Below are 25,571 nucleotides of genomic sequence, written 5' to 3'. Positions count from 1 at the left end.
ACTTCCAATCTGCCTGTTGACTGTAACCTGTCTTATGTAGAAATTCTGGAACTGCCACTGATAATTACTGAGCTTTTTTTATGTGCCAAAATCATGCTAAATATTTTACATGAATTATCACAACTAATCCGTAATAATATTTCATGTGTTTCCAATAATCAGGGATTCATTAGCATCTATTCTATCTTATGGGGTCATCCCAGAAAGTTATAAATTTAAACTGTGCAAAATTGTCCATTTTCACAGTGTGAATCAGTCAAACTGAAGATGAAGAAAAATGAAGTGGAATTTTTGGGCAATATTTTTTTGGATATGAAACTGAGAGCTTGAGACTAGGAAGGCAACTCTATTTTTTGTTCTGATTATTTCTGTCACTATTCACTCAAAAGGGGACTGAACAATTCTGCCTACAATCCATTTGAATAGGTATTCAAAATGCTAACCTAATATATTCACATTATAACACATAAAGGAAATATTGCATCACCTTTAAGATCTGTCATTAGTCCAGTAACAAACAAATAAGTTATGATTAAACAAAGTAATTCACATGAACACATACAATAGACAAAAAGATCATCCACTGAAAAGCCAAATTACAACAAAAACTTCTTCTAGTGGGAAAATATGCTTTTCAAAATGAAGTATGAGTCGTCAATTTTTTCTGTATTGTTCTCTACTGAAATTACATTAACAATTTCATCAGTGCTTAATGAGCCTTGAATGCCAATTATCTTGGGTCTGTACATGGCTCTATTAGGTGAAAGATTGAAAACTTTCTAGAGTGTCTTTGTCAACAAGTATATTGGTTTGGCTTAACATCTGACTGTTACAGGGAAAAGCTACTGCTCTTTAAACAACAATACGCCTTTTTTCTTTTTTCTTTACAAATAGAGAAGAACACTGTTCTCTGTAGATTACTTGATTGACTAGATTTAGAAGAATCACAGATATAGATTTCCTTAAACAAGCTTCAGTTTCGAATATTATAATAATTATGCCTTTGGGAAGATTTATAAACAATTGAAAAATAAGGAGATGGATGTACAAGAGAGAGTAAAGCAAAGATGGTGGAGCTAAGGTGTGATTTTGCACAATGGATCACAAAGAGAATAAGCCAATAGTCCTTTTGAAAGTAGTAGTATATACACCGCTAAATGGAGGATGGTCTGAAGGGACAGCAAAGAGTGGAAATGCTCATCCAGAGCAGATTTAATGAGCTACCCCTCCTTATCTGGCCATGCGCAGCTCTTGAGAGCTGGGAAGCAGCCTTCCATGTATCCTGGAATGGGAAAATAATTGCCTTATCCATGAAGTTCATCAGAGAATTTTTCTCTGCAGCTTGAGAAATTGGGCTAATTACTAGAAAACATGACATCTTCAGAATTTGGAATTTGAATATTACCTGTTGTATTTTTCCACGACTTTCTGATAAGTACTTACCTTTCTTCTGCTTTCCAGGAAGCAAATGAGTCTTTACATTTATGAACCAGCTACATCAGGACCTTTCTTAATATCGACCTACAAAATGAAGATTTAATATGCTTTATGTTTGCAAAACACATCTTATCTTATAGTTCAAGAACTGGTGGCACTTTTTTTTTTTTTTTGTACTGAGCAGCAGCACATTTCTAAAGGATTTTAAGATGTCATTAAAATCCATACTTTGAAAAAAAACAGCACCTTTTAAAATTCAACATGTTCACAATGGAATGGATTTCAGTTTCTACAGATGTGGCTTCAGCATGGTCCAGTTATTTTTATTTGGTACTGATTCACTGATTGGTCCCACTTTGCTAAATTCAGCAGACGGGTGGATGTTCTAAACAAATCCTGGACCCTAAACTCTTATCTTCCTCATCAAAGGGAAAACATCACTACCCTCATCAGTATCCCTGCAATACACAGACCCCAGGACTGTCAGGACATTGCATTTCATGAGTATCAACTATTCTGAAAGACATTTAAGAATGGAAACTAAATGACTGCCCTATGAACCATTTATTAAACATTACTTAATATTCTTTCTCTATTAAATCCTTCACACAGCATGAGCAAGCCATATCACCATGCTCTTTACAACAATATGGCTAACATTTTTGTCAGTGATAATGCAAATGAACATGTTTGGGGACTTTGTTGTTTTCCACATTCTGCAGCTCTTCTGGAAATCTGAGTAGATTTTGATCTTTTCATTCAGTTGCATATAACTTATGCTTGGCAACTTCAGAATGCTGTGCTGGTATTAAGAGATGTAAATGATAATAAAGAAATTATTGTGTGGGAGATTACAAAGAGTAGAATGTGCATTCAAAGTTATTTGTCGTAATATTTCTTGCTTTCATAGTCACCACAGAAAGACTGGTTTCAAACATTCAAAAATGTTGCTCCTTAAATTCCTGTGCTTTTGTCCAGTTGTGTCACAAAACATTTACTCTAGTTTTCTGACCAATGTATTCTATCGAATTTTTATTTCTTTATGCATCTATATTTCCTTCTGAAACATTTCTAAATTCAATCTTGACCACATTTTCCTTCATTAATTTTTTGAGCCAGTTGGGGGAAAAAGAAATAAAAAGATACTTGGTCATGCTTTAGAGTTGCAGTATTTAAATTCTAGACTAGGAAGGATATTGCCTTTTCATTAGAAGACATATTGTTAGGTAACCCCTTTCATTAGCAGGGGATCACTTATGGCAAAGAGCACTAGGCCCCCTAGAAAGGCCCACCATAGAAAGGGAAGGTGGACCACATTCTGTTTGTGTTTCACCCACAGAGTTTTCTAGGATAAATTATTAGTAACTGGTTTGTTGAGATACTAAAATCAAGAATAATTAATCTCCTCATATTAGCTGCCAGGGTAAATACTGAAAACCCCAAACTGAAGTAGTACCAGTTTGGAAGGATTGTTGGAAAATCTTGAAGCTACTCAAAACATACTGATGTAATAATGTTCTCTCATTTATTGAGAACAGAAAAAAGTATCCCCCTAAGATCTGGACATATGAGATCCTAAACATCCTCATCTGATACTTGAGTCTACTTTTGCTTTATTAGGATATTTGTGGACATGTTGATCTAGGAGGAATATAAAGGATACTTCTTTAAATCTTAAACTAAGCAGGGCTGAATGATGTAAAGTAGAAACTGTTCAAAAGAAATGGTTGAGAAATTACATATCCACCTCATGGTAGAACTGCATAACCAATCAATTACTCATTTTTAAATCTTCATACAAAAATGCATCTCATAGTATATAGATATCAGGAAAAAGGCTTTGACTTATGTGTCTATAACTAAATACTTGAATATTCTAATCTTTACCATTCCTCACCATGTTTTCTCTAAATTCTATATATTATGTATAAGAGGAAAGATAATTCATACTCAAAGATAAGTGAAATACATTAAAAATACCCAGTAGAGGGGCTTCCCTGGTGGCGCAGTGGTTGAGAGTCTGCCTGCCGATGCAGGGGACGCAGTTTCGTGTCCCGGTCCGGGAGGATCCCACGTGCCGCGGAGCGGCTGGGGCCGTGAGCCATGGCCACTGAGCCTGCATGTCCGGAGCCTGTGCTCCGCAACGGGAGAGGCCACAGCAGCGAGAGGCCCGTGTACCACAAAAAAAAAAAAAAAAAAAAAAAATACCCAGTAGAAAAAAATAATACTTCCTTTAATAAATGGGAGATAAATTTTTCATATAAAAAAATGGATTTGGATGTGTGTGTGTTTCCGTGTGCATGTGCGTATGCTGGTTGGGAGTGGGCGCTTTGGGGAATGTGTTAAATGTAACTTGTTTAACCTAGAGAAAGTGTCATTGTACACATGAATGAATTTGTATGTTTTATTCCATAGAAAAAACCTGCACCATTTTGTAAAGTGGCACATTTTTATTCCAAAGTATGTTTAATCAGCACAAAACTACAGTTGTTCAAAACTTAAGTTTGAAAATGTATAGCATATGCAAAGGAGTTAAGTTAGAGAATCTATAGCATCTTAAAACGGGTGAAGGCTTACTGTTGCTGACAAGTACATGAAAAGAGCTATACAGCTTTCAGTTCTCAGAAAGGAAAGGGGGTATCAGTTCAGGAAAAAAATGTACTAATAAAGCAAATTGGTTATCCCTGAAAATTTGTTCTCGTGAAAGTGCTAAATATTTGTATTTGGATTTTTACATGTGAAATAATCTGTCAATCTTAACCCATTTTCAATGTCTGAGCTACACATTAATTATCTTTGGAGCTCGAGTTTGTTGCACGTGTGTTCCACCTGTCAGTTCAGTGTTTCCGGTTGAAGTTCAGTGTGTTAGAGACACTGTGGCTGCTCTCTCTTTGTCTGCCTCTTCTGGCCCATCTACAACTCTAAATAACCACTCCACTCACTCCACTTAAATGATCACTGTCCATTACCCTTTTCTGCATACACTAACAGAATTACCTATGATTGTTTTTTCTGAGTTATTTGCAGCGAGCTGAGTTAATGAACTAAGAATGAGTCAGTGTTGAATATCTGTATCAAATACATACAGGTATACTCTGCTTTTTCCTTTCCTGGCTCAAAGGAAGCTACATTTTTAAATATTTGTGAAAATAAAAACTTTATTAGAAAAATGATTTGCTTTTCATTTATAATTTTTGAATGTGCTTGACTTCAATATTGTTTGATATTGCTACTATAATTGTATATTAGCTGTTTTTGTCTGAGTTATTGACATATTAACTCCTATTTTCTTTTCCCAACTGTTCTCAGATGCTAGTAAGCTTATGTGTACATACTTCAGAAATGTTCCATTCTACACACTCATGAAGGAGAACTGTGACATACCTAGGGAAACATAAATGTTTTAAAGTCTTGTTTCTTTAATTGTGTGAAATCTGAGTCAGGTGCCTCAGCATAACCTGTGAACCAGTTTTAAATGCAGAATCTCAGATGCTAACCCAGATCTACTGGATCAGAATCTGTAGTTTAATAGGATCCCCAAGTGATTTATATACACAAAAAATTGAAAAAGCCCTGATTCAAGTCATACTGAAATTGGACCACTGTGTAACAGTTTTATTTGACCTGTTCCTGGTAATAGTTTGATATATCAGCAGAACAACTGAGAGCAAAGCTATATAAGCATACTGAGATGAGAAGAAACCCATCAGATTTTAAAATTTGTTATAAATATTCTACTAAGTTTTGTCATTTGACTGTTGAGCTTGTAAACGCCATTTTCAGATGGTAATAGAACTATCTATATGGCAGAGTAGAGAGTGAGGTAGTACTAACTTTATATTCTCTAAATTTTCTAGAATGTGTTCTTTGATCTGCTTGACAATATTCATGACAAATATTCTTATTTGCTGCATGTAAAGTAGTATATAGGTCAGGGGCAGGTAAGAGATATTAACACTGGAGATATTCCCCACAATTTATCTGAGATGGAAATTATCCACTGGAATAAAGGGACTCTTCAGCATCCATGAGTCTTATATATTGCACGAATATAAATATAAAGCTGCAGATCTACAGAGCTTTACTGTGGGCAAAATAATGAGTTGGATTGCTTACTTGGAGGATGTCTGGAGAGGGATAAGCAGTAAGGGCAATGAAGAAGCATATAAAGATGAGGGCTTATTTCTAGAGGAGAATGAGTGTCTATACAGTTACAGAAGAATAAATAAGGCCAGTGTGGAGGACAGAACTGAGCTTGGAACTCGCTAGGCTCAAAGAGCCGAGTTGACAGCTACTTTTCTTCTCTAATCCTACCCTCAGTCTACATAGTTGAGGACTATGGTCATTACAAAAAGATGGGCCTACATGAAAGGATGGGAAATAAGTGGTGGGTAGTTTTATAAATTCCACCTCCTAAATATTAAAGAGAAGAATTTAGTTATTGGAGACTTCTGAGGAACTGTCTTAAAATAGAAATATGGATTGTGAGAAAGTATTAAGTATCTTCAGATTTTGATAGAGACCAGGGAGCAGGATTCTAAAAATTTTCTTTCTTCTGAAACTTTTTTGAAATGTTAACATACATTAGTGTTGCACATTTTTTCATAGATATCTGAATAATCATTTAAAATTAAAAGTCCTATAAGATTGTGAGAACTATCTGTATTGATAGTCAGCCACTTCCTTTTGCCCATCCCCCATTCCCTTCCTAACCCAGCCTTCCACCAGCACACATGTAGTATGTTTCTAGAATTATAAGGAGGGGTATCAGTGGAGTAACCGAGTGGGCAGTTGAGTCACTAGGATTCAGAAATTTCTTCTACAAATAATTTCTTGCTGAAATGTATTATTTTTCTGTATTATTTATATTTGCTGTGTTATTAATGAATATTTACCTCTGGTTCCAGTTGAAGATGGCAACATAGGAAGATCCTGAACTCACCTTCTCCCACACACACTTCAAATCTATAGCAACATAAGGAACAATTTTCTCTGAATAAACTAAAAACTAGCTGAGCAATTCCATGAGACCCACAAGGGCACAGAAAAACTGAGAAATGACTCAGTTAAAGGGCTCACATGCTCAGGCTCACCTCCCCCAAGGCTAGGTACAGAAGCAGCAGAATAAGAGGCACCCAGACTGTATATCAAAGAGGCTCATTTGTTAACTGTAAAATATTAGACTGAGATTCAGGCATCTCATTTAATACACACATAAGAGCCTGCTGGGATACTTTTGGGGGACAGAGGCTGGTGACACCATCTTCACACTCTTCCTCTGCCCTGTTCCAGCAGGTGGGTGCCACCTCCCCCTCCCTCCATGAGCACCATGCTTATGCACCCCCCCTGCCCCACTCCAGCCAGAAGATGCCGATTTCACACTTTCCCTCTGCAGTGTTAAGGAAAACCAGTATCTCCCATAATAGAGTTTTACATGAATTTAATAATTCAGTTTTTATACCTGATGCCCTGGGTTTGGAGGATGATTTCCAGGGGATACCATTCACCTGGCTCTAGAGGCCAAAGGGCCTTGTGTTCCTGAGTCTCATGGGACTCTAACAATCAGACAGACAGTTCCTGGCAGACTACCATGCCGAGGACACTGAACAAAAAAAAGACTGAAACACTCCCATTCTTTTGATTTCCATTGGCATGGAATATCTTTTTCCATCCCCTCACTTTCAGTCTGTATGTGTCCCTAGGTTTGAAGTGGGTCTCTTGTAGACAGCATATATATGGGTCTTCTTTTTGTATCCATTCAGCAAGCCTGTGTCTTTTGGTTGGAGCAATTAATCCATTCACGTTTAAGGTAATTATCGGTATGTATGTTCCTATGACCATTTTCTTAATTGTTTTGGGTTTGTTTTTGTAGGTCCTTTTCTTCTCTTGTGTTTCTCACTTAGAGAGTTCCTTTAGTATTTGTTGTAGAGATGGTTTGGTGGTGCTGAATTCTTTCAGCTTTTGCTTGTCTGTAAAGCTTTTGATCGAATTTGAATGAGATCCTTGCTGGGTAGAGTAATCTTTGTTGTAGGTTCTTCCCTTTCATCACTTTAACTATATCATGCCACTCCCTTCTGGCTTGTAGAGTTTCTGCTGAGAAATCAGTTGTTAACCTTATGGGAGTTCCCTTGTATGTTATTTGTCTTTTTTCCCTTGCTGCTTTCAATAATTGTTCTTTGTCTTTAATTTTTGCCAGTTTGATTACTATGTGTCTCAGCATGTTTCTCCTTGTGTTTATCCTGTATAGGACTCACTGTGCTTCCTGGACTTGGGTGACTATTTCCTTTCCCATCTTAGGGAAGTTTTTGACTATAATATCTTCAAATATTTTCTCTGGTCCTTTCTCTCTCTCTTCTCCTTCTGGGACCCCTATCATGCAAATGTTGATGCATTTAACGTTGTCCCAGAGGTTTCTTAGGCTATCTTCATTTCTTTTCATTCTTTTTTCTTTATTCTGTTCTGCAGCAGTGAATTCCACCATTCTGTCTTCCAGGTCACTTATCCATTCTTCTGCCTCAGTATTCTGCTATTGATTCGTTCTAGTGTAGTTTTCATTTCAGTTATTGTATTGTACATCTCTGTTTGTTCCTTAATTCTTCTAGGTCTTTGTTAAAACACTTCTTGCATCTTCTCGATCTTTGCCTCCATTATTTTTCCAAGATCCTGGAGCATCTTCACTATCATTATTCTGAATTCTTTTTCTGGAAGGTTGCCTATCTCACTTCATTTAGTTGTTTTTCGGAGGTTTCATCTTGTTCCTTCATCTGGTACATAGCCCTCTGCATTTTTTTTTTTACACTTTTTTTTTTTTTTTTTTTTTTTTTTTGGCAGTACGTGGGCCTTTCACTGTTGTGGCCTCTCCCGGTTTAGAGCACACGCTCTGGATGCACAAGCTTAGTGGCCATGGCTCACGGGTCCAGCCGCTCCACGGCATGTGGGATCTTCCCGGACCGGGGCACGAACCTGTGTCCCCTGCATCGGCAGGCAGACTCTCAACCACTGCACCACCAGGGAAGCCCCCTCTGCATTTTTATCTTGTCTATCTTTCTGTGGATCTGGTTTTTGTTCCACAGGCTGCAGGATTGTAGTTCTTGCTTCTGCTGTCTGCCCTCTGGTGGATGAGGCTATCTAAGAGGCTTGTGCAAGTTTCCTGATGGGAGGGACTGGTGGTGGGTAGAGCTGACTGTTTCTCTGGTGGGCAGAGCTCAGTTAAACTTTATCTTCTTGTCTGCTGATGGGTGGGGCTGGGTTCCCTCCCTGTTGGTTGTTTGGCCTGAGGCAACCCAACACTGGAGGCTACCTGGGCTCTTTGGTGGGGCTAATGGCAGACTCTAGGAGGGCTCACACCTAGGAGTACTTCCCAGAACTTCTGCTGCCAGTGTCCTTGTGCCCACAGTGAACCACAGCCAACCCCCGCCTCTGCAGGAGACCCTCGAATACTAGCAGGTAGGTCTGGTTCAGTCTCTCCTGGGGTCACTGCTCCTTCCCATGGGTCCCAATGAGCGCACTTTGTGTGTGCCCTCCAAGAGTGGAGTCTGTTTCCTCAATCCTGTTGAAGTCCTGCAATCAAATCCCACTGTCCTTCAAAGTCTGATTCTCTAGGAATTCCTCCTCCAATTGCTGGATCCCCAGGTTGGGAAGCCTGATGTGGGGCTCAGAACCTTCACTCCAGTGGGTGGACTTCTGTGGTATAAGTGTTCTTCAGTCTGTGAGTCACCCACCCAGCAGTTACGGGATATGATTTTACTGTGATTGCACCCCTCCTGCCGTCTTATTGTGGCTTCTCCTTTGTCTTTGGCTGTAGGGTATCTTTTTTGGTGAGTTCCAGTGTCTTCCTGTTGATTACTGTCCAGCAGCTAGTTGTGATTTTGGTCTTCTCACAAGAGGAAGTGAGAGCAAGTCCTTCTACTCCACCATCTTGGTTCAGGGCTGGTCCAAAACATGTTTTAACTTGTTATATTTGAAAAGCATAATTTAGTGATGTATATTATTGTTTTATATTATAGATATCTATAAACTTTTTTCTTTTACATATTTTTACCTCCATATATTCTGATAGGATGGAAATGCACAATTAAAAGGATTATGGTAAGTTGAAGAAACAAATGTGTTGGAGATCTCCTAATCTAGTTATTTAAACATTTTCCACAGAGCCCTTGGGTTCTGTGGGGATGACTCAGAGCCCAAATGAGATGTGAGTGGAAGGGGAACAGTCCATAGTTCCCACTTTGACCAGAATAGCTCTTAACTATCTTTACATATTGGGATCACATGTAAAATAGGTACTAGTCTAATGAACTTCTGTTTCCACATGATGAAACACAACCAGATTTAAATGACTTGTTTAACTAGCTTGGATGTGTATCTGCATCTTACTCATGTCTAGGGAATCATGGCTTTGTAAACACACCTAGATATTGTGTAAAGTGAGAGTGTGAAAAGGAACTTAATTAATTTTGAAAGCTAAATTTCATCATTTGTATTCAACCTGTTGTTGTGTTAATCACACCCAAAACTCTAAAACTGAGTTTTATGGGCAGATACTGTATTTATTAGGTGAGGAAGATTGAGTATCAAAAGAATAATAGTATGTGTCTAGTGGAAAACAGAGGTGTCTGATCTGGTTTCCTAGTCTAAGGAAAAATGGAAAGAAGACTTATGGATAGAATAGGGAATTTGAGATACTCACTCATGAGTTAGAAAATGTCATCCAGGTCCTGGCATTCATTTACGGTACAAGTATATATACTTGTAATCTGAAACTGTTTTAAAGTTTTGTGGTTCACAACCCAGGAAATTTTACCTCTATGTGATGGCTTTTATATTTTTTAATTTTTAAAAAAATTAATTTATTTTTGGCTGTGTTGGGTCTTCATTGCTGCATGCGGGTTCCTCTAGCTGTGGCGAGCGGGGGTTACTCTTCATTGCGGTGCACAGGTTTCTCATTGCTGTGGCTTCTCTTGTTGCGGAGCACGGGCTCTAGGTGCACAGGCTTCAGTAGCTGTGGCGCACGGGCTCAGTAGTTGTAGCACATGGGCTTAGTTGCTCCATGGCATGTGGGATCTTCCTGGACCAGGGATCTAACCCATGTCCCCTGCATTGGCAGGCAGATTCTTAACCAAAGAGCCATCAGGGATGTCCCTGGGTGATGCCTTTTCTAGGTGGAGTTTCCCAGGGAACAAAGCTCTATCCACACATGGGGATAATTACAGACTCCCTGGAAACGTTCTCTGCTGTTCTGAACTACGTATTGGTGATGCTTTTTTATAGCTCAGCCTCAGTTCCTACCACCAGTGCAATATAGTGCAAAGGCATACTGCTCATTCTAGAAACACTATGTAGATATAACAAAAATAGAAACAGAAAAATTCTACTCTTCCTTCTTTCAAAGAAAGCCCACATGTAGATATACTCAGGAATTCTATAAAAGAAATAGAATTTATGATCTATGAACTGATAGGATACAGCTGATATCCCTACAGACTCAAGAAAAGTATGTGATTAGTGATATCTTAAAACAAACATTTTACTTTCTCTTCTTGACATAAGTCTTAATAATTAGTTTTCTTTCCAGCACCTTTGTTTTCTAAATTTAAGTACTTTAAATAAGCAGTAAATTACTACAGACATCAATATCTTGTCTATTTCTATGAAGAAATAAAGAAAAAGTTTAATATGAAATTAGCAAATAAAATAAATTTTAATATGTAAGATGCTGCATTATTAAGAAAATCAAGTAAGCAAAAAAAATTTTACATGCTATAAATAGCTGCATTTGAGAGAAAAGTGGGGACAAACCACCTTTTTTTTTTTTTGAAGATAAACATAAGTAGAAAAGCTGTTGAATAAGATGTGCTGAGTAACCTGAACTTTCTTCTTATGTACTCACTGCATGCCTTACATAATATGTTTGTCCCTCCTTTGCTTCAGGTGAATAAAACTACAGGTGACCCTTGAACAAAGCAGGTTGAAACTTACAAAAAAGAGTAAAAACATGGTGTAAAAGAGGACCAGCTTACGGGTCAGAGACTAGGATCCTCATCATGATTCTACTTCTAGGTATTTGCCTCAGTTACCCGTGGGCCAGACACCTGGTTTCTCAGAGCCTCAGCACGCTCTCCTAGAAAATGTACTAATGTTCAATGTCCTTTCCTGATCCATCATTCTATGAATGCAGGTGAAGGAAACAAACAGGTCAGACTGTCCCTGTATTCATGGGTCTTGTTAGGCTCATTTTGTATGACATACTTTTCTCCCTCTTCCTCTAGCACTAAGGTAAGTTGGAACTTTACACCTGGGCATTCCTCCCAAGGTACTTACTTGGAAACACTGCCTGCTACAAAGTCACCTTTGTTTGCACTAGCTACTAGAGCTTCAGAGGCTTCCTGCTCAGACAGTGAAAGCCTTGGAAGGAATCCAGGAGAGCATCTATGATAACTCTCTCGTTTTACAGATACTGAAATCGACCCAAGGGGTTTGGTGACTTTCTACTCAATCCCAGCTCCTGAAGCACAGGACAGATTTCTAATGTAGGGTTTTCTGGTTCTGTCATTGGTATTTTTTTCTGTTTGTCTATCATTACTACAAGGGGCATCAATTATTTTAATGGATTTCACAAAAGAAAACAAGGAAAACTTCCTTCATCCTTTTATCTAAAAAGTAGTAACCTAATTGTACTGAATTAGACTGTTGTAATTTTTGGAAACATGTACTAACAGGTTGCTGTGAATATATTGAGAGTTAGGGAAGCCACATTGAGCAGGATTTTGAAGGAGAGAAGTCAAATTTGTGTTTTTCTTAATTTAACAAGTGATAAGTGACTTCCCCCTGAAGTATCCAACTTTTGAAAAAAGAGAAAAAGCTTCCAATACCACTAGATTTTTCTCTGTTTTTCTGGTTTGCCTTCTCAGTCCAACTCACTGAGGGCAGAAAAAAAGTTAATGTTCAACCTGATAAGAACTTTTTGGAAAAGGTTTAATAAAATTTCCTTAGTAAATTGTGTTGTGAACTCTCACATAAGGTCACTCTAAAGCTTGCCAATGGTTGGCCTTACAAATCAACAGACATGTCTGCAATATTACACACTGATTCTCTTTGTAAAAGATTAACTAAAAGAGATTGCTATCATAATTTGTTGAAAACATTTCTGATGCAAACATATGGCAGGTTACAAAGGTCCTCATGAGCAAGATACTTGAGCTTAGTCCTTTTATTGAATAATTAAAGGTTTTAAACTCCAACAAGTGCCAGTACCTACTACAAAGAAATAACCCAAACTTGTTTTCTTTTTCATAGGAAGCTGTCCTTGATGAAGGTATAACTGCTTATAAAAATTGGGTTAAAACAGGCACAGAAGTCTACAGACAGTTCTGAATCTTCAATGTGCAGAATCCAGAGGGAATGGCAGTTAACAGCAGCAAAATTAAAGTTAAGCAAAGAGGTCCTTACATGTATCGGTGAACGAGTCCCCATAATAAGTGGCACTCTTTCCTTGACCATATGTATTTCTGAAAAAGCTTCCACTTGACAACTGCCATTGTACTGAAATATACTTGTTATTTTCTTACCATTAATATACACTGAAATTTTTGTTTCTGCCTATGTAAAACCCTAATCTAAGGATTTAATGATGATAAGAAATATATATTTTATTATGAATTTATCAGCATCAATTAACTGCCCTACATTTAGGAAGTTACAGGAGTTTTACACTTGTGGCATGTATTCTCAACAAGTCTAAAATATGCATGCTAAATAGAAAAAAATCTATCACAATTTTAAAACCAGAGCACTTTGAAATCCTAAAATTGAAAGTGTAGGTTATATGAGTGGCTCTCCAAGGGTGGTCCCTGAACCAGCAACATCAGCATCTCCTGGGAACTCAGTAGAAATGCAAATTCTCAGGCCCCACCTTAGACCAAATGAATCAGAGACCCTCGGTTTAGACCCCAGTAATGAGTTTTACAAGTACTCTGGGGGACTGCAATACACACTCAATTCTGAGAACCACAGCATTAAACTGATTCGACCTGACTACAATACCTGCTAAGGACTTCTAGTCAAACTATTTTCCAGGTCTTAAGGGTATTTGTATTTATTCAATAGTTTCATTCTTATATTTTCTTCAGTACTGAGACTAAATAAGCTATACCTTTGTCTTACATGCCTTGACAGTTTAATAGACTTTTGAACTCATTCTTAAACTATAAGAACTAGGGGGAAATAATTAGCCAGAACTTTTCAATTGTAAATTTAAAAAACTGATACCAGGGGATTTGAAGTGATTTACCATATTCATACAAACTTAGGACTGATAGCTCTTAGATTGTTGAGTACATTTTCTTCTATCTAAATTTTAGACTGTGTGTCTTTTCTAACTATCAAAGTAAGGAAAGGAAAGACTGAGGTGATAAAAACACTAAACCTAACCAAGGATTAGGAATACATTTATGGTGCCCATATGGGAACAGAGTTAAGTCCTGCTGTATGATTTGTTATACAAATGTATGATTTTTTTCCTCAAGGATAATTACAACTAGTTATACACTATGATCAAGCGTTATTACAAAATTTCATATTTATAATGGTTTCTTCTAATTCATAGTTTAACTTTCTTATCTGTTTCAGATATTCTAGAATTATATAATTTCTTTCCTCTCCATGCATTAATATGTTTCTAGATTGACAACTCACACTCAAATATAATGAAATAACAGTAGTTGGGAGGGCGATGCCCGCTGCCGCAGCACATGATATATAAGCTGCAGAGCACCTTGGTGCCTATTCTGTCTTAGTAATTATCCCCACGTCTCCTTGTCTCCAGGCACAGGTCTGCGACTATTCACAACTCTGTCAAAGAAGACTTGGTTTTCATTGTTACAGGAAAAAATCTTACCTTCAAAAATACTTTTATTTTTTCAGGGTCTTATAGTTCTATGTCATTATCAAAAGCCAATATGAATACCTTGTTCAAAAAATGTTGTAGCTGTGATGTGTACCTATGAAAATCTAGAATTCACGTATGACCTAATAAGAATCTAAGCATAACTGTTTAAAAATCACAACTCTGTGAACTGACCACATGTAAGAAAAGAGAATAGTTTCTAGAATTTGAGAACTCATCACAGTTTTTGTTTAATTTTTTGTTTGTTTGGAGGGGTTATGTTTCTACTTTTAAGGATATTAATTGGAGTATGGGAAAACATAAACATAATATTGAATCCTGTCCTAGTCTTGCTTGATAGGTTATATAAATTTTATTCTTAGAGACTTTAACCTATCTCTATCTGGGAAGAAAGCAGGGTGGGTTAGATATAATTGATTTACTTGGAGAAGCAATGAAATGAGGGTTAGAGAAGTTGGATTTTGCAGCTAAAGTACATAAACAATAAACTCCTATTTACATAACAATGTTAAAGGAAATTATGATCAACTATGAGTCATTTTGTCTCATGATGTCAACAACACAGAGTCCTTAGTGCCTGCTTGGATGCCTTAAATAATGGGAAAACGACCGTTTAGTTTTCAGAAAAAGTTAATAGTTTGAGAGTTTTCCACGTGTTGAGGTGAGCACAAGCCTCAGTTTGAAGGATTTTTCCCTTAGTGAGTGCCATCTACTGGTATAGTATTGTAAGTACAACCAAGTAAATTAGAATTTGGGTCACAATTATGTTTGCTATTATTTCAACTACTATATATACAGAAATCTTCCTGAAAATTAAAGTATTTTAATTTTAAATGTTAATAATATGTAATCTAAGTTTAAAATACAATTAGCTAAGAGAAAAAAGTAACTGACTACTAATAGACTGTCCTGGCTGCTGTTTCAGATTTTTATATTCTTTGCATATCTACAGTACTCCAAGAACAGTAAATAATAAAGTTTTGATGAAATTATATTAGAAATAAGATATTTCTATCTTTTTGTGAATTCCCTTTTTAAAGAATATGAACAATTAATTAATTTATTTATTAAAAAATATTTACCAAGTACTTGCCATATACCAGACACTGCCTGGGGATACAAAACACACATAATACCTATCCTATAGGAATTTACTTTTTTATTATACCTGATTAAAATCAGGTCATGTTTTCTTTGGTTTGTTTTTGTTTTTACACTTCAGTTTCCTGTTTTTTCAGTCTTTACCTTAGTTAAATAACAACAGATATCTACTGTAGCCTCACAAAGCAGACATTCAAATATATGATAGAGCAATGAATAATAAATACCCTATTTCATCTCAGTAAATATCTTGTACTTGCAAAAGATTTTTTCCATAATAATCACCCTTCACCTCATTCCTAAAAAGTAGTTGGTACTTTCCAGGAGCTTAGAACTAATGAGTATACAGTATATGGGGCAGGGATGGAGGGGAACTGATCTCCAAAGTGGAAATTGTATTCCATTAGCCATCTTTAATTCTCATGAAAATACTGGAAATTATGGAAAAGCCAGTACTGGAAAGGCTGTGCACTTTGAAAAGTCTTTCTAATATATGGAAACGTGCTTTTACTGTTCCCCTGTTTAAACCTCTCTGCTGTCTCCTCCTGACTCTCAGGATAAAAGCTAAACATTTAAGCATGGATGCAATCCTTTTATGTTCCAGATGTTGCCTATTACAGTTGCTTTATTTCCACCTCTCTCCTTACTCCCTAAGCCAACTATATTGAAACATCTGCATTTCTAAAATTACACCTGGTTCCTACTTCTTACCTAATACATGCTATTTTCTACACTATTTTACCTAACTAAACGTCTCTTTGTCATTCAGACCATTTATTTGGAATTGTATCTTTTTTAAAAAAATTTTTATTGGAGTATGGTTGCTTTACAATGCTGTGTTAGCCTCCACTGCACAACAAAATGAATCAGCCGTACACATACAGATACCCTCCCTTTTGGACTTTCCTCACATTTAGGTTACCACAGTGCATTATGTAGAGTTCCTTCTGCTATACAGTAAGTTCCTATCAGTTGTCTATTTTATGCATAGTATCAATAATGTATACGTGTCAATCCCAGTCTCCTATCTTGTCCATTATCTCCACCACAACCATCCCAAGCCTGGGTTTGTTCCTGATCTGTGTTTTCCCACAGAATCTGTGTAACCCACTATAGTAACACTTATTCCTTCTCCTCTGCTACACACATCTAAGATTCCTCTTCTCAACTTTGCTAGAGGCTCAGCATTGGCCTATTGATCATTTTAACCTACTTGTTTAGCCTAATTTCTGACATAGTCTATGCACTCAAAAATTATTTGTTGCATGAATGAACGGCATTTGAGACTTAATGTTCACTTGCAACAATTATTATGAATTTTATTTATTTTTGTTTTTCAGACTTTGTTATCTAGCCAAGGAAAATATAACCTGGCACTCCAAGACCCACACAGTCTCTTTTCTGCAGCCCAATGGTACCATCTTTGAACGCTCACTATCAGTTGGAACCAAGAATGACACTTTCACTGTTCTCAATCGGCTGCAGCAGTGAATAGACAGCAAAATTATTGGTTTTGAAATATCTAGAATCCACTGTAATTAATCTCATTAGAACTATCATTAGATATTATTTATTTTGTCATTTTTATGAAAATGTGTTCTTATGGCATTATTTTGATTTATGGCCCTTTGGGAAGATGACAAAATCATGTAATAATCAACTGAATTAGAAGACCACTTAAAGTGTATCATTTTAAAAAGTAGGATTTAACTTTGAAAGTCTCCAGAGAAATGTAATCATTCAGAGATGAAGAAACAAAAACAATACACTTTTAGTTCTGGCAAGATTTGGCAGTCATTTTAAAGATATAGCTGACAACTCTTTTATTAAGCTGAATTCTAGTATTTTCCATTTATTTGTTAAAAATCTGATACTGTGGGCTTCCCTGGTGGCGCAGTGGTTGGGAGTCCGCCTGCTGATGCAGGGGACACGGGTTCGTGCCCCGGTCCGGGAAGATCCCACATGCCATGGAGCAGCTGGGCCCGTGAGCCATGGCCGCTGAGCCTGCGCGTCCGGAGCCAGTGCTCCGCAACAGGAGAGGCCACAACAATGAGAGGCCCGCGTACCGAAAAACAAAAAAAAAATCTGATACTGCAATTGGTGTCTTAAACAGTGATTCCTTTTTTGGAGACTGTACCGCATCTCTATCCAAATGTATTTATTCAAGGCGTACTCAATTTACTTATCAAAAGATCAAGCTCGTCTATGTTTCAAAAGAGAACTTTGAAAGAATTATTGTGGGGCTATAAGGATCCATTCTTTTTTTTTTTAACGTCTTTATTTGAGTATAATTGCTTAACAATGGTGTGTTAGTTTCTGCTTTACAACAAAGTGAATCAGTTATACATATACTTATGTTCCCATATCTCTTCCCTCTTGCGTCTCCCTCCAGCCTCCCTATCCCACCCCTCTAGGTAGTCACAAACCACCTAGCTGATCTCTCTGACACCTACAAGAAGCCTGTATAAGCTGCTTAGACAGCCTCATCCACCAAGGGGCAGAGAGCAGAAGCAAGAAGAACTACAATCCTGCATCCTGCAGAATGGAAACTGCAATCACAGAAAATTAGACAAATGAAATGGCAGAGAAGTATGTCCCAGATGAAGGGACAAGCCAAAACCCCAGAAGAACAACTAAGTGAAACAGAGATAGGATATCTACCCAAAAAAGAATTCAGAGTAGTGACAGTGAACATGATCCAATATCTCGGAAAAAGAATGGAGGCACAGATCAAGAAGATGCAAGAAATGTTTAACAAAGAACTAGAAGAACTAAAGAACAAACAGAGATGAAAAATACAATAACTGAAATGAAAAATACACTAGAAGGAATGAATAGCAGAGTAACTGAGGGAGAAGAACGGATAAGTGAGCTGAAAGACAGAATGGTGGAAATCACTGCTGCAGAACAGAATAAAAAAAAAAAGAATGAAAAGAAATGAAGACAGTCTAAGAGACCTCTGGGACAACATTAAACGCACCAACGTTCACATACAGTGGTCTCAGAAAGAGAAGAGAGAGAGAAAGGACCCAAAAAATTATTGGAAGAGATAATAGCTGGAAACTTCCCTAACATGGGAAAGGAAACAATCACCCAAGTACAGGAAGTGCCCAAGCAGGATAAACCCAAGGAGGACCATGCTGAGACACATAGTAATCAAACTGACAAAAATTAAAGACAAAGAAAAAATATTAAAAGCAGAAAGGGAAAAACAACACATAACATACAAGGTAACTCCCATAAGATTAACAGCTGATTTCTCAGCAGAAACTGACTCAGCTGATTTCTTAGCTGATTTCTCTGCAGGCCAGAAAGGAGTGGCATGACATATTTAAAGTAATAAAAGGGAAGAGCCTACAACCAAGAATACTCCACCCAGCAAGGCTCACATTCAGATGCAAGAGAGAAATCAAAAGCTTTACAGACAAGCAAAAGCTAAGAGAATTCAGCATCAGCAGACCAGCTTTGCAACAAATGCTAAAGGAACTTCTCTAAGTGAGAAACACAAGAGAAGAAAAGGACCTACAAAAACAAACCCAAAACAATTAAGAAAATGGTCATAGGAACATACATATCAATAATTACCTTAAACATGAATGGATTAAATACTCCAACCAAAAGACACAGTCTTGCTGAATGGATACAAAAACAAGACCCTTATATATGCTGTCTACAAGAAACCTACTTCAGACCTAAGAACACATACAGACTGAAAATGAGAGGATGGAAAAGGGTATTCCACGCAAATGGAAATCAAAAGAAAGCTGGAGTAGCAATACTCATATCAGACAAAATAGACGTTAAAGACTGTTACAAGAGACAAGGAAGGACACTACACAATGATCAAAGGATCAATCCAAAAAGATATAACAGTTGTAAATATATATGCAACCAAAATAGGAGCACCCTAATATATAAGGCAAATACTAACAGCCATATAAGGAGAAATCGACAGTAACACAATAATAGTGGGGGACTTTAATACCCCATGTTCGTCAATGGACAGATCATCCAGAAAGAAGACCAAGAGAAACACAGGCTTTAAAACACAAATTAGACCAGATGGACTTAATTGATATTTAGAGAGCATTCCATCCAAAAGCAGAAGAATATCTGTTCCAAGTGCACTTGGAACATTTTCCAGGATTGATCACACATTGAGACAAAAAATGAGCCTCAGTAAATTTAAGAAAACTGATATCATATCAAGCATCTTTTCCAGCCACAAGGCTATGAGATTATAAATCAACTATAATTTAAAAAACTGTAAAAAAAAAAAAAAAATTTGAGGCTAAACAACATGCTACTAAACAACCAATGGACTACTGAAGAAGTCAAAGAGGAAACTAAAAAATACCTAGAGACAAATGAAAATGAAAACCTGACAATCCAAAACCTATGGGAAGCAGCAAAAACAGTTCTAAGAGGGAAGTTTATAGCAATACAATCTTCCCTCAGGAAACAAGAAAAATCTCAAATAAACAATCTAACCTTACACCTAAAGCAATTGGAGAAAGAAGAATAAACAAAACCTGAAGTTAGTAGAAGGAAAGAAATCATAAAAATCAGAGCAGAAATAAATGAAATAGAAATGAAGAAAACAATAGAAAAGATCAATAAAACTAAAAGTTGGTTCTTTGAAAAGGTAAACAAAATTGATAAACCTTTAGCCAGACTCATAAAATAAAAAAAGGTAGAGGGCTCAAATCAATAAAATTAGAAGTGAAAAGGAGAGAAGTTACAACAAACACCACAGAAATACAAAGAATTATAAGACACAACTACAAGCAAATATATGTCAGTAATTGGACAACCTGGAAGAAATGGACAAATTCTTAGAAGGGTACAGTCTCCCAAGACTGCACCAAAAATAAATAGAAAATATGAAAAGACCAATCACAAGTACTGAAATTGAAACTGTGGTTAAAACTCCCAAGAAACAAAAGTCTGGGATCAGATGACTTCACAGGCGAATTCTATCAAACATTTAGAGAATGTTTGATAACATTTAACACCTCTCCTTCTCAAACTATTCAGAAAGTTTTAGAGGAAGGAATACTCCCAAATTCATTCTATGAGGATACCATCACCCTGATACTAAAACCAGACAAATACACCACAAAAAAGAAAATTACAGGCCAATATCACTGATGAACATAGATGCAAAAATACTGAACAAAATACTAGCAAACTGAATCCAAAAGCACGTTAAAAGGATAACACACCATGATCAAGTGGGATTTATCCCAGGCATGCAAGGATTTTTCAATATCCACAAATCAATCTGTGTGATACACCATGTTAACAAATGGAAGAATAAAAACCATATGATCATCTGAACAGAAGCAGAAAAAGCTTTGGACAAAATTCAACATCCACTTATGATAAAAAAAACTCTCCAGGAAGTGGCTATAGAGGTAACCTATCTGAACATAATAAAGGCTATATATGACAAAAATACAGTTAACATCATACTCAATGGTGAAAAGATAAATGCATTTCCTCTAAGATCAGGAACAAGACAAGGATGTCCACTCTTGCCACTATTATTCAACATAGTTGTGGAAGTCCTAGTCATGGCAATCAAAGAAGAAAAAGAAATAAAAGGAATCCAAATTGGAAAAGAAGAAGTAAAACTGTCACTGTTTGCAGATGACATGACACTACACATAAAAAATCCTAAAGATGCTACCAGAAAACTACTAGAGCTCATCAATGAATCTGGTAAAGTTGCAAGATACAAAATTAATACACAGAAATCTCTTGCATTTCTATACACTAACAAGGAAAGATCAGAAAGAGAAATTAAGGAAACAATGCCACTTACCACTTCATCAAAAAGAATAAAATACCTAGGAGTAAACCTACCAAAGGAGACAAAAGACCTATATTATGAAACTATAAGATGCTGATGAAAGAAATTGAAGATGACACAAACCAATGGAAAAATATACCATGTTCTTGTATTCAAAGAATCAATGTTGTCAAAATGACTATACTACATGAGGCAATCTACAGATTCAATGCAAGCCCTATCAAATTACCAATGGCATTTTTCACAGAACTAGAACAAAAATTTCAAAATGTGTATGGAAACACAAAAGACCCTGAGTAGCCAAAGCAATCTTGAGAAAGAAAAACAAAGCTGGAGGATCAGGCTCCCTGGCTTCAGACTATACTACAAAGCTACAGTCATCAAAACAGTATGGTACTGGCACAAAAACAGAAATATAGATCAATGGAACAGGCTAGAAAGCCCAGAAATAGACCCACACACCTGTGGTCAATTAATCTATGACAAAGGAAGCAAGACTGTACAATGGAGAAAAGACAGTGTCTTCAATAAATAGTTCTGGGAAAACTGGACAGCTACATGTTAAAAAAAAAATGAAATTAGAGCATCCTTTAACATCATAGACAAAAATAAACTCAAAATGGATTAAAGACCTAAATGTAATACTGGATACTATAAAACTCTCAGAGGAAAACATAGGCAGAACACTCTCTGACATAAATTACAGCAATATATTTTCTGATCCATCTCCTACAGTAATGGAAATCACAAGAAAAATAAATAAATCCTAAATGAACTCAAAAGCTTTTGCACAGCAAAGTAAACCATAAACAAAACGAAAAGACAACTCACAGAATGGGAGAAGATATTTGCAAACAATGCAACCAACAAGGGATTAATGTCCAAAATCTTCAACAGTTCATGCAGCTCAATATCAAAAAAACAAACAACCCAGTCAAAAATTGGGCAGAAGATCTAAATAGACAATTCTCCAGAGAAAATATACAGATGGCCAAGAGGCACATCAAAAGATGCTCAACATTGTCAATTATCAGAGAAATGCAAATCAAAACTACAATGACATATCACCTCACACTGATAGAAATGGCCATCATCAAAAACTCTACAAATAAAGCCTGGGGAGGTTGTGGAGAAAAGGAAATCTTCCTACACTCCTGGTTTGAATGTAAACTGGTACAGCCACAATGGAGAACAGTACAGAAGTTCCTTAAGAAACTAAAAGTAGAGCTACCATATGATCCAGCAATCCCACTCCTGGGCATATATCCAGAGAAAAACGTGGTTCAAAAGGATACATGAACCGCAATGTTCACTGCAGTGCTATTGACAATAGCCAAGACATGGAAGCAACCTAAATGTCCATGGACAGATGAATGGATAAAGAAGATGTGGTACATATATACAGTGGAATATTACTCGGCCATTAGAAAGTATGAAATAATGACATTTGCAGCAACATGGATGGACTTGGAGATTATCATACTAAGTGAAGTAAATCAGACAAAGACAAATACCATGTGATATTGCTTAAATGTAGAATCTAAAAAACAAAAATGATACAAATGAACTTATTTACAAAACAGAAACAGACTCACAATTAGACAACAAACTTAGGGGTTATGGTGGACACGTAGTAAACAATGGAGCGTAGGAGACATACAATAAACACCCACATGCACGTACCCCAGCAAGTGAGCAGCCTTCTCTCCAGGATTAAGCTTTGGAAGACTGAAACTTTATGTTTATTTCATTTAAACTGGGCACAAATAAAGGATTTGAGGGAATCATATAAATATTTAGTCCATAGAGGAAACTAACTATGAGAAATGTCTTCAATATAAACACTCTCTGGTAGTTCATAAGCAAAAACTAATCTCAGAAGCTTTTGAAAACAAAGATAAGAATAGCTCATACTCAAGTAGAGTTCTACAATGCCTTAAAATTTCCCAAGATTTTTTTCCCTAAGCTTTAAGCATGAATTCTAACAAGATTATATCTAATTTTTGTAAGTTAAAGCAATAATACAAATTTTAAAATAGGAAAAAATGGGTCTCCAGAATGAAGTTCAGTTTCCCAGAATGAAGCTCTTTCTTATCTGTGTTTAGGTCATTCTATGCTGTGTTTGAAGCCAAAATTGATCTGATAGGAATCCCTGTGTATAGATTCATTTTTCCATCCAGGGCTTTTGCATCTCCACTTCAAAATCCAGACAACCATTGTTTCTGCACAGAAAAAATTACCTCCAAAAACTATACCTTATATGGTGTGCTAGATGTTAGCAAATGCAAAGAAGGTGAGTACAAGTTCTCAGTGTCACTATCCATGGCATAATTTTCATTATTCTTTAAAATGTAAACTTCACCCGGGATTCCTTTCCACTAGAAATTTAAAGTGAGAAAGCAATAAGGGCAGAAAGTTAGGGTGATGGTAGGATATTTTTGTTCTGATTTTTTTTTTTTTACCACTTTCAAGCTCCCAGTTCTTTCAGTGTTGCAAAACTTAGTTACTGTTAGGTAAAACCATACTGATATTTCCCTGTGCTACTTTGGATAATATAACTTTAGGTCCCTCACACATTTTTTAATTGGATTATTTATTTTTTTGAGTTGTGTGAATCCATTGTATATTTTGGATGTTAATCACTAATGGGATATGTGGTTTGCAAATATTTTCTCCCATCCCATAGGTAGGCTTTTCATTTTTGATGGCATCCTTTGCTGTGCAGAATCCCTGTGCTCCTTTTAGATTTAGAGCAAAATGAAAATAATTTCCAGAATACTTTGAGCACCCCAACTTATCCAGCTGACATTTTTCTAACTTTTTCTACCCTAGAAAATGGTAAATAAAAATAAGTATATTTCAATGTCCCTGAAACAAGAATTGACTCAAACATGAAATTTGGAGTCTATCTTATTTTGCTCACCTACTTCATGTTGGAGTTAGTGTGACTAAAGAGAGAAAAACCTCTTGAATAAATTCTCAGTCCATAGACATATTACTGCCTGAAACATGAAGGTATATGGTTGTAACTTTGTGTTCAACAGCTAAGCTTTACATATTTAAAATAAACACCTAAGCAATGAACAACAGACATCAATTGACTGCTTACTAGGAGAAGTTTAAATTTTATTTTTGTTCAAAAGTGATTAGATGTTATAATCTTCCCCTACCCTGGCCCTCCAATTAGTATTCAAAGCCAAATTTGCATTTCTTTTTTAACTTAAAAAGCTTTATTTTCAAGGAAATCTTTTCTGAGAGGTATGTGTAATGAGGAAAATGATTTATCCTGATTGTCTGTTAAAACTTGTTTTCAGGAAAACCCATGTACATTTCACTTCCTCATTTTCTACATGCAAGTCCTGAAATTACAGAACCTTTTGAAGGCTTAAATCCAAATGAAGAAGAACATAGTGCGTACTTAGATGCTGAACCTGTAAGCAACTACATTATTGATCTGATTGGTTTAATATTGTTTTCTAAAAATGAAGGAAAAATTAAATTATCTCCATTTTCTCAATCACATTTATTGATCATATTCATTACATCACAATCTTGATAAATTACTTACTTTTATCTCAATGAAAATTACACTGATCTCTTCCTATTGTTGCTTATGAAATGTCACAGTAATTCTATTCTAGTTTTTTAGCATGTGGAATTTTATAGACCTTTTTAATTGTTCACAGGTCAGGGAAAGCAATGTAGGTATAGGCAGTTTATCTATTATCTGACAAGATATTTTTAGTGTGAATCATGGAACTGATTAGCCACAGAATTAGGAAACACATTTCATAAGCCTTTAGAGGAAGGAAACTGTTGATATTTGCCATTTCCCTCTGTCACTAGGAAACATCCTTCAGAAAACTGGAAAATATTTCTGTAGGACCTCTGTATTGATCAGTGAAGCCAGTGTATTGAAAACTGCTATATAACATATTTAAAGGGAAGAGGATTATATTTCTCTCTAAATATTCCACCTTGGCATTTATTACCTTGTTTGACATGCAAAAGGACTTCCATTGGTTTGTCTTACAGATAATGACAACTAAAATTTATGCAGTGTTTTGAAAAAAGACTGATACATAAGTGGACGGTTTTGACTATTTTGCTCCACTAAACTACCCAAATAATGCTAAAAATTATTAACTTGATTACAGACTGGCACCACTGGGTGATGAGAAGAGAGCAATGTTCATAAATCAAGTGACTGGAAAAATAAACCTCCTTGGTCTGGTAGAAATGATCTTAATGAGTGTTGGTGTGGCGATATTTACTGCTTTTATGATTTCATACTGTGCATGCAGATCGAAGTAA

The 25,571-nt window shown here is 36.3% G+C and overlaps 1 pseudogene; it reads left to right on the top strand.

The window, feature by feature from the left end:
* Nucleotides 1-1,157: 1,157 nt before the first annotated feature.
* LOC131762437 (platelet glycoprotein 4-like) lies at nt 1,158-25,571 on the top strand (annotated as a pseudogene).

This window comes from Kogia breviceps, chromosome 9, assembly GCF_026419965.1.
Source record: "Kogia breviceps isolate mKogBre1 chromosome 9, mKogBre1 haplotype 1, whole genome shotgun sequence".
Taxonomy (NCBI): domain Eukaryota; kingdom Metazoa; phylum Chordata; class Mammalia; order Artiodactyla; family Physeteridae; genus Kogia; species Kogia breviceps.
This window is presented reverse-complemented; position numbering and strand designations above follow the sequence as displayed.